Source organism: Platichthys flesus, chromosome 2 (genome assembly GCF_949316205.1).
Source record: "Platichthys flesus chromosome 2, fPlaFle2.1, whole genome shotgun sequence".
Classification (NCBI taxonomy): Eukaryota; Metazoa; Chordata; class Actinopteri; order Pleuronectiformes; family Pleuronectidae; genus Platichthys; species Platichthys flesus.
The window spans coordinates 27,590,689-27,603,085 of NC_084946.1; the positions used below are offsets into that span (position 1 = coordinate 27,590,689).

General features: G+C 41.5%; 1 pseudogene; it reads right to left on the minus strand.

Annotated features, from left to right (window-relative positions):
- Positions 1-2,957: 2,957 nt before the first annotated feature.
- On the minus strand, positions 2,958-5,141 carry LOC133972684 (tripartite motif-containing protein 16-like; annotated as a pseudogene).
- Between the last annotated feature and the right edge of the window lie 7,256 nt (positions 5,142-12,397).

Here is a 12,397-nt window from a genome sequence, read left to right on the forward strand (position 1 = left end):
AATAAGCCCCTTCAGACAAAACAGAGAGTAATTGTTCTCCAGTTTTTCCACTGATCTGCTGTAAGTCCTGTGAAACCAGATGAAATTCTAAACGTAATTCTTCCAACGTCGTAAGGTACTTTGATGATCTCTACTCTAGTTTGAAGTACATCAAGGATCTTTGTTGTCAAAATTCCTAGTTCTGTCCACAGTCGGAACACACGTCTTGCTGTACCAAGGAGAAGGTTGTGCATAGGATCTATGACTACAAATGTGATCGCATCATCCTAACTCAAGCAGGAAAGTTCTGACCATCTAGCTCCATACTGGTGTTCAATTATTTTCGGCTCTGTCTTCTACCTTGCCCGTCTGGTTATTCCGGTGAAGTGTATGTGAACCTCTGATGACCGTGGCTCCCATGAAAACCGCTCAAATCCAGAGTTGTCCATTTTTGCTCAAAATTCTTTCCTGCTGAACATCTTCAAACTCTTATGGCATCCTGCAAGAGTTAAATGTAATATGTTAAACAAACATATTTGTACTTGAGCATTCATTGAAAGAGACCTATCAAATATATAATTATAAGCATCTACATTGTTCAATATTTATAAATTATATATTGCAAAGCAAATGTTTGAATATTTCAATTACCTCTGTATGCTCCATGTCCAACAAAGCCTCCACATTTTCGGGATGCAGGAATATCTGATGTCACTTTGTAAACCTGAAATAGCTGTCTTCCAAAATGATGCCATTCCAAAGTTCTTAGAGCTCATCAACCAAGGGATCTATGAAAGCATTTATGTTAACTGATGGCTCCTTTGGTATTTTATTAGTCCAACGAGAATCATATTTTCTTCCTTAAAACGGTCTTCACAAGGTAGATTTAAAATGACAGAGTAGATGGCTACCACTGAATATGGTGCATGTTTGAAAGGTTGGAACCAGTCCACATTCAGCATAAAGGCCAAAAAAAGGGCTCTCCATTCACATACTGGTAATCCTGCCATACTTGTCAATCATAAACATCTGCTAACACACCCTAAGGTATTTTACGTTTTCGCCATTCGTCACATCTCTCTTCAAATTCAGGCCTTTTAACAAGTGATTCCAGAGACCTTACAAAACTGTTGTAACAGTACGGTTGTATTGGATAGACATACTCTTTACTGCTGGAATATTTCACTTTTCTTAGCAAGGCAGAGCCATATTTCTACCTCAGTGCAGACCTCTTATGTGGTTGTTTGTAGAATGAGATGTGGCGACAAGTCTTGCACACCCTTGTACCATCTGATCTGAGCTCAAAGGTTTCTGTTGGAATGTATACAGTCATACATTTTGGACAAACCAGATATTGTAAAAAAATTCATGGAGGATGCCTGTCCAGCCTCTCAAAGAGATAAGGTCTTTGGTATATTGTTCGCGAAAAGGTAGTTAGGGAATCAGTGCAAAAAACTGTTCCCATTATAAACATTAACTGTTTGATGCACAGAAGAAGGGATTTGATGGCAATGTCGGAAATCTTGAAGGTAGCTTGCCGTGATAAAATCGTTATAGCCAGAAGTTTCATCAGTAAGTGTTCTGGCTTTTCTGAAGACTGACTGCTTTCATGTTCCTCTCCAGTAAATTCAACAGTTGGGGATTTCCTTTATTTATATGGCTTAAACTCAGCATCAATTCATTTCTCACGCCTATAGGAGTTCATTCAGCCTGCAGTTTAAACAACAGGGCTGAACATATGCCTAGACACTATGCTGCTTCTTGGTATTTTGTAAATAGTTCTTTACATGGCTGAAAGTCAGCGTAACAGGTCATCTGGTATGAAAGAATATGCTGTTCGAGGTTTGAACAGGGCAATGGCCAGGACCATATGGATGCAAATACCTTTGGCTTCAACCATCTTGTCGTAGCTGTAGACAAAAGCCAACTATCAAGTTCTAATAACTCTATCTCTGAGACACACAAAGCCAGGAACCATGTGTGATGACTCTCTACATAGACAACAGGCCAGGAGCCAAGCTGATATGTGAGATTCAGGTCTAATGTATGAAATTCACCTGAATGTAACAGGTAGGATCATCAGGTCGTTATCAGGTCTTCTGGGGTCAAATGGCCAAAGAGTTGCATCAAATCATTTCTCACAACTATAGCAGCTGTATAGGTGTTCATACAACCTGCTGTTGAAACAACAGGGCTGGTCATAGGCCAAGACACTATGCTGGTTCTTTGCACTTTGTGAATAGTACTCTAGTATTGTTTGAATAGTTTGTCTACTGCACCATGTTTGTATAAAAAGTATGGAAGAAATAACACACCATACAGGTTTTGAGACAAATTACATTTTGTATTTACAATTCTAAAAGCCAGCGTATCAGGTAAGTACCGGACTGGGAGTAGTATATTTCGGCCTTTAGAGTTTAGCTGAGAATCTGGATCAGTTCAAAGTCTCCTGCCAGAGGATCTCAAGGGTTAAAGATCTGTGATAAACTGAGCAGTCAGAGCAGTGAGAGTTTTACAAGTCATTTAAAGAAGCTTCACCTCGTTAGAAACTGAGAGTCAATGTAAAAGTATATCAAAAGTCTAAGACCACAGCCTTTAAAAGCCAAAATCTGTGCAACATTTTTTTCTGAGCTGTGGTCTTAAACTTTTGATCAGCTGATGAACAGCCTACTTCAGTTAAATTGTTGTTTTCAATAAATGTTCTGCTCACAGCTTTTGGTCTCTTGTTCCCATTTCTTCTTTTTGCATTTTGAAACTCTTTTTAGAACCTTCCTAAGATTCAACAGTGCAAATGCAAATTCATGAAATTTGTACATAACCTGGTTTTACTATGACGTTTAAAAAGTTGTTTTCAGAGTAACACAATATTTAAAGAAGTGTCATGTACTGTGTGAATGAAATGCTTTTAATACTGTGAACAAATTAATTAATAAAAAACACAGAAAATGAATTCATTTGTAACTTTATTAAAATCCCAACAAAATTAAAATACAATCAAAAACGTAAAAGGTACATTACACTTTACTACTGTTACAATGTTTTAATTAGATTAATAAACATATTAATGCCTGAAATAAATTACAGTTTATCTCTTGGACACGTTGACGCTCTGAGGTCATTGATCATTTCATCAGTAAAGTCTGTTCAGTGACTCTTGTTCAGTGAGTTCATGGACGCACAATCAGTTTGTTTCACCTCCATCTCACACGTGGAAAATAAAATAACAAATAATCAGCTCATCGATGAGGATCAGGATCAACACAGGTTCTAAAACATCACACAACCTGGTTTCTACATTGATTTAGAAAACAACAGCAACATCAGTTCTTTCAAACACATTCATGTCAGTGTAATTATAGATTTCTGTCTTTAAACAGTGAGAACTAAATATGTGTGATAAAGGAAGGTCAGTGTTTGATTGACAGCTGATCTCTGTGAGGAGTAGAAAGTCACCACGAAGAACTTTGATCAACAAACATGGAGAAAAAAGAAGTTAAAGATTTAAACACAGAATCTAAATCACTGCTTTTAATGACTCAAGTCTATTTGAGTTTACAGAACTCCGCTCTGTCTAAATAATAACCAACCCCAACTCCAGCATAGAGAGGCTGAGTGAATGTGGTCTGGACTCTGTGGAGGAGAGTCATGGTGTCAGAGACGCTGTAGCACCTGACACTGGAGTCGTGATGCTGTTGTAATGAAAGTTAAAACTGTTTCCATCAAAATATAACATCCAAGATTTATCATTTGATCCAAGTCCACATTCATCTGAGTCTCCTGCTCTGCTGATATTCTTGTATGTGACTGCTACGCCAACTGCTCTCCCCCCCAACTCCACCTCCCAGTAACAACGTCCAGTCAGACTCTCTCTAGTCAGGACCTGAGTCCAATCAGTGAATCTGTCTGGGTGATCAGAATAAGACTGTTCTACTCTCATATATGTTACTTTTCTGTTTCTCTCAGATAATAACAGATATTTGTATGCTGTGTTTGGATCCAGTGTGATTTCCTGTGAATATTTTAAGAAGTCAGCTCTGGTCTCTGGCTCTGGTTGTGGCAGTAAAACATCCACTTGAGACACAATCTGTAAACTTTCTGTCTCTGTCTCACTCAGAATGTCCTGTAGTCGACCTCTGACCTGTGAAACAGCTGCTGTCACGTCATCAAAGTTCCTCAGAGGACGGATCCTGATGCTGGATGAGTGTGTAGATCCACTGAGTGGTGACAGTGAGGGGTAGTTGTGTAGAAACTGGTTGTGATCCTCTGTGTCTGAGAGCTGCTTCAGTTCATGGTCTTTCCTCTTCAGCTCAGTGATCTCCTGCTCCAGTCTCTCCTGAAGCTCTCTGACTCGACTCACTTCAGTTTGCTGCTGGGATCTGATCTGCTGTATCACATCAGAGCTTCTTTTCATCAGCAGAAGGATCAGCTCAGTGAAGATCTCCTTAGTGTCCTTCGCTGCTTTATTAGCAGAGTCATTGATGGCCTCCTCCTCCAGTTGAAGAAGCTTCACGTCTTTCTCTGTGTCCTGGACTCTCTGTTGGATTGTTTGTCTCCTCAGCCCGAGCTCTCTCTGCCTCGCAGTCCTTTTCTGCTGCAGCTGACACTGTGTCGTGGTCTTTATGTTCATCCACAGAGCAGAGGTAACAGATACACTGCTGATCAGTGCGGCAGAACATCTTCATCACCTCGTCGTGACGAGAGCAGAGGTTCTCCTGTAGCTTCTCCGAGGGCTCCACCAGCTTGTGCTTCTTCAATGGAGCTGACTGAAGATGAGGCTGGAGGTGTTTTTCACAATAAGAGGCCAAACAATTCAAACAGGACTTGAGAGCTTTCAGTTTTCTCCCAGTGCAGAAATCACAGGCCACATCTTCAGGTCCAGCATAGCAGTGATCAGCAGGAGCAGCTTGGAGTCCAGTCTTCTTCAGCTCCTCCACTAAATCAGCTAACATGGTATTTTTCCCCAGGACAGGCCTCGCTTTGAAGGTCTGTCTACACTGAGGGCAGCTGTAGCTTCCTCTCGCCTCCCTTTTGTCCCAGTGGGTATTGATACAGCTCTTACAGTAGCTGTGTCCACAGACAGTAGTCACCGGATCCTTCAGTGGATCCAGACAGATTGAACAGCAGAATCTTTCTCTTTCCAGATGAATTTCTTGCTGCGCCATTTCAGCTGCTGCCATAGACTATAGAACAGGTTCTCTTCCTCTGAGCAGAAACAGATCTCTGCTCTTCACCCTCTCGTTCACTCCCTGCAGTGACTCAGCTACCACAGTTCACAGCTTGTTGTTCATTGGTCCTTACACTTACACACCTGTGAAGGGAGGAGACACAAACGTACCCTGACTGGTAGGAGCTGGTTGTGTTTGAGGAAGAAGTTGTTGGTGTTTCAGGTTTTACTGCATGTCCCAGTGGCCTGGTCACATTTGATGTTAATTACCTGTTGTCTCAGGTTTGAGATTGTACAGTGATGTGATGCACACACACAATCAAACTTCAAGATTAACACCAAGCAGCATTGGTTATTATAAGTACGAAGGCCATATATCTGGCCCAAACTGCTCATGCCCCCACCCTCCTGCATCTGTTTAGAGTTCAGTTCTACTTCCATCTACATAGACACACACAGACAAACTTAGACACAAAAGGAGGTTCCCTCTCCTACTCTGTGTTACTCAGCTCCACCTCCTGAATACGGGGCACCAAGTAGAGCTCCTCGGCCATCATGCCAGCGGATGAGATTCGCCTAAAACGCCTTTCTGAGGAATACCAAAAGTAAATTGAAACCTGTTCTTGTACCATTTGGAGTACATTTATGCTCTTGATCTCTTTTGAAGGTAACATTCTGAACTCAATAGTAAAGTAGAATGTTTTTATTTCTGCCTGAATATTTTTGGTAAACAAATACCTGCAGATGACTCTAGCTGGGACTTATGATCTGGAAAACACGTTGGGACCCTAGCATGAAGCCTTGACTAGCCCAAGTTCAAATTTGATAACAATACCACAGAAAATGATTATTTTACAGATTTCTTCCTTAGGGCATGTCTAGGCGTTTTCAAAAAAGGCCATTTGGAGACTCCAAAGGACCCTTTGTAACCATGGTAACCAACCAGGCTAAAAAGGCTACTTTTACACTCAAAATCAAACTTTTATATAAAGTAGACAATTTTATTCAAATAAACATATTTCATGTTTTCGGCAACATGCCAGCCATTGTAGCAGTCACGATTGGGTTGAAACACAAAGGCACATCGCAGGAGGAGCACTTCAGTGGTGTCTTTGTATGGCACTGCCTTCACCTCAGCCTACCAGTGGTGCTACGGGTAAGTGCTATGACTGGACCAGGAGGTGGTACGAGGGTCTCTCTGAGGCCTTCTGGGCTATAGGTTCCTGTCCTTTACCTCGTGCAAGTTCTTTTTGGAGGAGAAATGCATTCACTATCCTGATGTCCATGAAGTGATGGAAGAACGTCTTGTACCACTTCATCGTCTTGTGGAGGACTTTGTAATACCCTATCAGGGCGTCGGGGAGGTCCACTCCACCCATACACCTAGATGGACAGAAAAACACAAGATTGATAATTTTTTGGTCTAAAACATAAATATATGAAGCACACAAATTATTGCATTTCAAAGGGCATAAAACATCGGTGAATATATAGTATGTATCTGTTGTATTCCTTCACTACTGGTGGAACAGGGATGTTCTTCAATTCCCATCGCCCATCTGCATCTTTGAGTCTCCTCTGCACTGTCTCCTCCGCCTGGGCGGTGTGGAGTGTTGAGCACATGAAGATGTCCCTCGTGTCTTGCCACTGGACAAAGAGGGGGCAGTCCTTCCTGATCCACCAGATACTGCCACGGGGAGACATTGAGACCAGAGTATTGACATTGCTTTTTGGGAAACCAATTATTTTTGTCCGGATGGTTCTACAAGCCCAGATCCTCTTCTGAAGGAGGTAGCGGAAAAGGATGGGACTTTGTCCACAAAGAGCTTGTAGCCTGATCCTAGCATTTGTGTGTCAATGAGCACCATCACAGAATCATAACTCAGCCCTTTGCCAGTAATTCCCTGTAACTTCCCCTCGTAGACAATAAAGTCCCATGTATAACCGTTCCTGGAGTCCGCCAGAAGGAAGATTTTGTATCCCCAGTGAACAGTTTGTTTGTTCTTCATGTACTGTTTCAGTCCAATATGTGCTTTGGAGGCAACCATGGGCTCATCAATGGCAATTTCATGGCTCGGGTGATAATTCTTTTTGCAGGCGTCCCTTATCTCCTTGTAAAGCAGTTTGATTTTGCAGAGTTGATCGAAGGCTGCGCTGCCTCTCCACTGCTCATTAGCAGCATTCGCCACAAGGCTACTGAGGTGAAGTGCCCTGGAGATCCTGAGGAACTTCCTACCACTCATTACCTGTCTCGGGTAATGAGTCTGGTGGGTGTGGAGCAGTTCTTCGAGCCAAAGTCATTTGTGTTCCGAAGAATTGTCGGTGAGATGGAGTTGGTAAAATACAGTTGAAAAGGCTGCAGGTCTGTGTACGTTGCTGTAGAGATGAGCTGGGGTCCTGGTGGACTGGTGGGTCTGAATGTGGGCTGCTGTGGTGTCACATGTGCATCATCAACATCCTTCCATCTCTCTCCTGATGGGCGGGCTGACACACCAGCTTGACTGCTGCTGCTGCTGCCGCCGCTTCTCCCTCTCCCTCTCCCTCGTGGTCTTCTCCTGCTGGCAGAACCTCTCTGAGGAACTGTCCTGCTGCTCCACTCTACATGACCGCTTGCTGGCTGGACATGGAGTATCGGGCTCCGGCTCCCAAGCCTTATCTGAATCAGATGATTGCCTATTTTGTGAAAATAAAGAAATAACGGTCATTTACAAATCTAGTTAAAACTTGTAAGCATTCTACAGAAACACACATCTCCCCCACATCTATTACCACACAATATAACATTCCAATTAGATTAGATTAGATTAGATTTCTTTATTTATCCACACAATGGGGAAATTCACTTGTTACAGCAATGATAGAAAAAAAGAATTAGAGTAACAGTGCCGAAGCACAATAAAAAAAAAAAAAAAAAAAAAAGATCACAATATGTACACTACTAAAACTACACATAATAAGTGTACAGAAACAAACAACCTGCAAAACAGACACTGTGCAAAAGCAGGTGCTGGGGATAAAGTGGAATGATGTTAAGTGTTATTGTAATGAAAACAAAAATATGCAACAGTAGTGACCATGATACAGAAAATAATTAAAAATAATTAAGAAGTAAGTGACCATAATATAAATAATACTACAAGATAGCATACTGGAAATATAAATATTGCAATGTAACCATTTAAAGTGACCATGATATAAATATAGATGGTAAGTGTTGTACACAAACATAAATAAGAAAAATAAAAATACAAATACAGCTATGGTGAGAGGTTTAGTGGAGATAGAGATAATAGACAGGGACTACAACATTATCAGGTGGTGCTGGTGTTGTAGAGCCTGACTGCAGCCGGGATGAAGGACCTGCGGAACCTCTCCTTCTTACACCGTGGGTGTAACAGTCTGCTGCTGAAGGAGCTGCTCAGGGACCCCACAATGTCATGTAGGGGGTGAGAGGTGTTGCCCATGATGGACGCCAGCTTGGCTAACATCCTTCTGTCCCCCACTTCCTCAATGGAGTCCAGAGGACAGCACAGGACAGAGCTCGCTCTTCTTATCAGTCTGTTGAGCCTGCTCCTGTCTCTGTCCGTGCTACCCCCCCTCCAGCAGACCACAGCGTAGAAGATGGCTGAGGCCACCACAGAGTCATAAAAAGTCCTGAGGAGAGCCCTGCACACTCCAAAGTACCTCAGCCTCCTCAGCAGATGGAGGCGGCTCTGGCCCTTCTTATAGAGGGCATGTGTGTTGTCAGACCAGTCCAGTTTGTTGTTGAGGTGAACAACAACAAACTGGACTGGCAGGAATAGTCAAATATAGACAATCGTGGATCTCCCCACATCCAAAACCACACCATTTCCATTACTGTGTAGGATCAGTGGTCCATGCATGATCATTTGCTGGACACCGCAGTTTCCTGACCTGTGACCTTTGAATAAACCTGCTTAATTTTAACTTGAGAACGCCGACTCCTGCCTTTGATTTCCACCCGCAACAAATTGGTAGCAGAGGATGGTTTTAGACGATTGAAAGAGCGGAGTGGAAAACAACCAGTCGGAGAGGAGGTCGTCTCTCGGACGGGAAAGAACCGCCCTGCGTGGCTCGTCTCTCCTCGGGAACCTGATCAAAACAGCGCTGTATTAGTAAAAGGTAAGCAGAGCCTATTTAATTGAAATCTGCATATTGTCATTATAGAAAAAAAACAAATTTTTGATCAGTAGTACTGAGGGTGAGTACAAGTTGCATATGATAAATTTAACAAAGTAATTAAATGGTGTGAAACTGCTGTGTATTGTGCAAATTGTGTTTTTTTTTATATTTTAATATAGATTACCGGCAACTTACACTGTAAAATCGATCCAAGGGTTGGTGTGAGAGTAGCTGAAGAAAAAAGAAAGAATACCCAGGGATGGAGGTCACGTGCCACCCTTGGATGTTCTTGAGATGGAAATGTCGAGTTATATGAAGGTTTTAACTGCTCTTACTGTAGCTCTCTCCAATCAGGTCTCCAGGGCCCTGGCGACTGATCCGGAGGAAGCTGCAGGACCGACGGTAAAAGTTGGTGACTGGGTAAAGGTTCACAGAACCCAGGTGGACTGGACCGTACGAAGTGAAGGAGGTTACTTCACACTCTGCCCAGGTCAAAGGTAAATCAGGCTCACCTTGGCACCACCTGACACATTGTACCCCAGCACCTTCCCGCCTATTGGCTGAAATAAGAACTGATTTGAATAATGCAACAGGAGCTTTACTAACCAGACACACCATTGTTTCAATTGGGCACAAATAACGGAAGGCTGTTACGAATAAGGATTTGAAAGAGGAAATTATTTAATTGATTATATAATATAGAGAGGATGTGAAGTTACTAGTATGAATGGAAGTGTGTGCCTGTTGGAAAGGAGAGAGGAGGCAAGGTCAAAAACTGACTGAGTGACTGTGGTAGAAACTGTTTGGGCTGTCTCTGCCTGAAATTTAAAAAAACGTGGCAGAGAGCACGCTTTGGCTGTGAATGTTCGTGCGTCTGTGTGCAGGAAGATACCTCCCAGATGTCAGAAGTAAAGAATTTCAAACTGAATTGTTAAAATAACACTTTTCGGCACAAATTTGTTGTTTCAGATATTTCCAATACACCTAATCTATTAGAGGAAAGGAGACATTTTTTACCTGAGACAGCAGGGCTAATAGTAAAGACCATTTTAATACTCCACAAGTTACTAATTGGATTCGTAATATAAATTCAAGGATTCACTACATCACATTAAGGTGTCCTTTTAAAGCCCATCTCTAAGTACAGTTAATGTGCAATTTTTTTTCTTTACTTTCTCTTTTTGTATTATATTTTAGCCACTTACACCCATACAAAAGTTTCATCCGCAACTGTGGCCTTGTGAGAATGAGATAACAATGTTTTTTTGTTTTTTTATTCTGGAAAAGTTGCTACTCCGATGCAATGAGCCCAATGAAAGTTAGATAACAGCTGAAAAGTTCTGCAATGCTCAGGTTTGATGAGAAGGGAAATCTAGCTCTTCTATTTGGTTGTTAAAATGCTGTTTTATTGACTTTTATTTTCTTAGAGCTGAATAATGTGTTTTTATACAAACCGAATCAATCATATCAGGATGAGAAATTCTAACTTAACTTTAAACTTAATTCTGTGCTGCTTAGAATTAGATATTTTTTCAGTTTAACCTGCAGTTGCTTTTATTCCACATCCAAAGCATCCATTTAAAATGCAATAGGCAAGACATGTTAAATCTATTTATGGTTTGAATTTAAACTAGAAGTTTGATTCACCCCCATGTATTTCTTGTTAGACTCTGGAGACCTAATATAAATATGTTTCACCAATGGGAAGACAAATAAATTTAAATCCAGTTAAAGGTCAGAGGTCGTATATACCTTAACTCCTAGCCTGTTTCATCTTAAATGAAATGCAGAAACCATAATACAAGCCCCTCTGTTTACACACTTATTTGAATGCCATATCTATAATTATAGTTTAATTTCTTTGGGACCCTTTAACTTTTAAATTCAGGGAAGACGGGTTTTTATTTTTTATTTTGTTTTATACATTATCTTAACATCTTATGCTCTTAATTTGAAAGGTGTTGTTAAACTCTACTTATTGTTTTTATTTTATCATGAAGAAAATTGTGGCAGAATAACTTTTAAATTGTTTTGTTCTGTTTCAGCTGTCAACTCTGAAACATTTGATTGAATCTAATCTCTCACACATTTGTCCTTGGTATGTGATTCCTGTTTTATTACAGGACAGTTTGACGTCAAAGCTTCAGAATTATAGTACAGAAGCAGTCAATGAATTTTGGGAAATGGTTTGAACTCAAATACCCAAACGCTGTCATATCTGCTGCTTATTGAAATCCAGCTTGTTGATCATTTAATATTTTATGAAATGCCAAAGATTTCTGTCACTCTTATGCCACGTGTTTAATTTATATTTCATGTCCACTGATTTGGCCGACCACTCGCAGTAAATTACTCACTTTTCTGTTTGTTTTCCTTTCAAACTCTGGGATCTGGGCTTCATGTCTTCACAACCCACTCCCATCCGGTGTCAACTCCACCTACTCCACCCTGACCGACTACGCCCTGTGCCTGGCTTGTACAGTGCAAACTTAAACACCTGGCCTGTAGGCGAGTATCAATTCTACGAAAGGATCTTTACAAGGCTAAGATCCAGATCACTGACTCTTAAAATTAAAAAGGCCTCACTGACAATTTATGATAATTTTGTTCCTGGAGCAGATCTGAAAGAAGCTGATATCTGAACAGCTTGCTCCTGTACCCTGTGTGGTCACATAGAAACGATTGGCCCTGGATCTGCTACTGGCAGGAGAAGGTTATGTGTGTGCACTATTATAGGAAGTTCTTAAAAGACATTTTTTCCAAACTGCCCCTGGTGGCTGGGTGACCAGTGCCTTCTCCACCTCTAAGCAACATGACATGACATGGCAGTAGACTCTGAAATTGCTGAATAGATCGCCACGGCTCTGATGAAGGAAACCGTGCCTCATCCCCAGCTGTTCTGTGGATGCTGAACTGGGGATGGGGAAGCTGATGCTGTGAAGCTGAAGCCGAGGACGATGGAGATGAGGACGCGACGATGATGATGATGATGATGTACGAGGACGGGTTTGCACTGGATGGGATGAGGGTTGAGGGGTACATGAACTCCCCAGTAAGTGGTGACACCCTAAAGGGGGATTAAAAGAGGGTCTGGAGGGATTTCCAACTTTT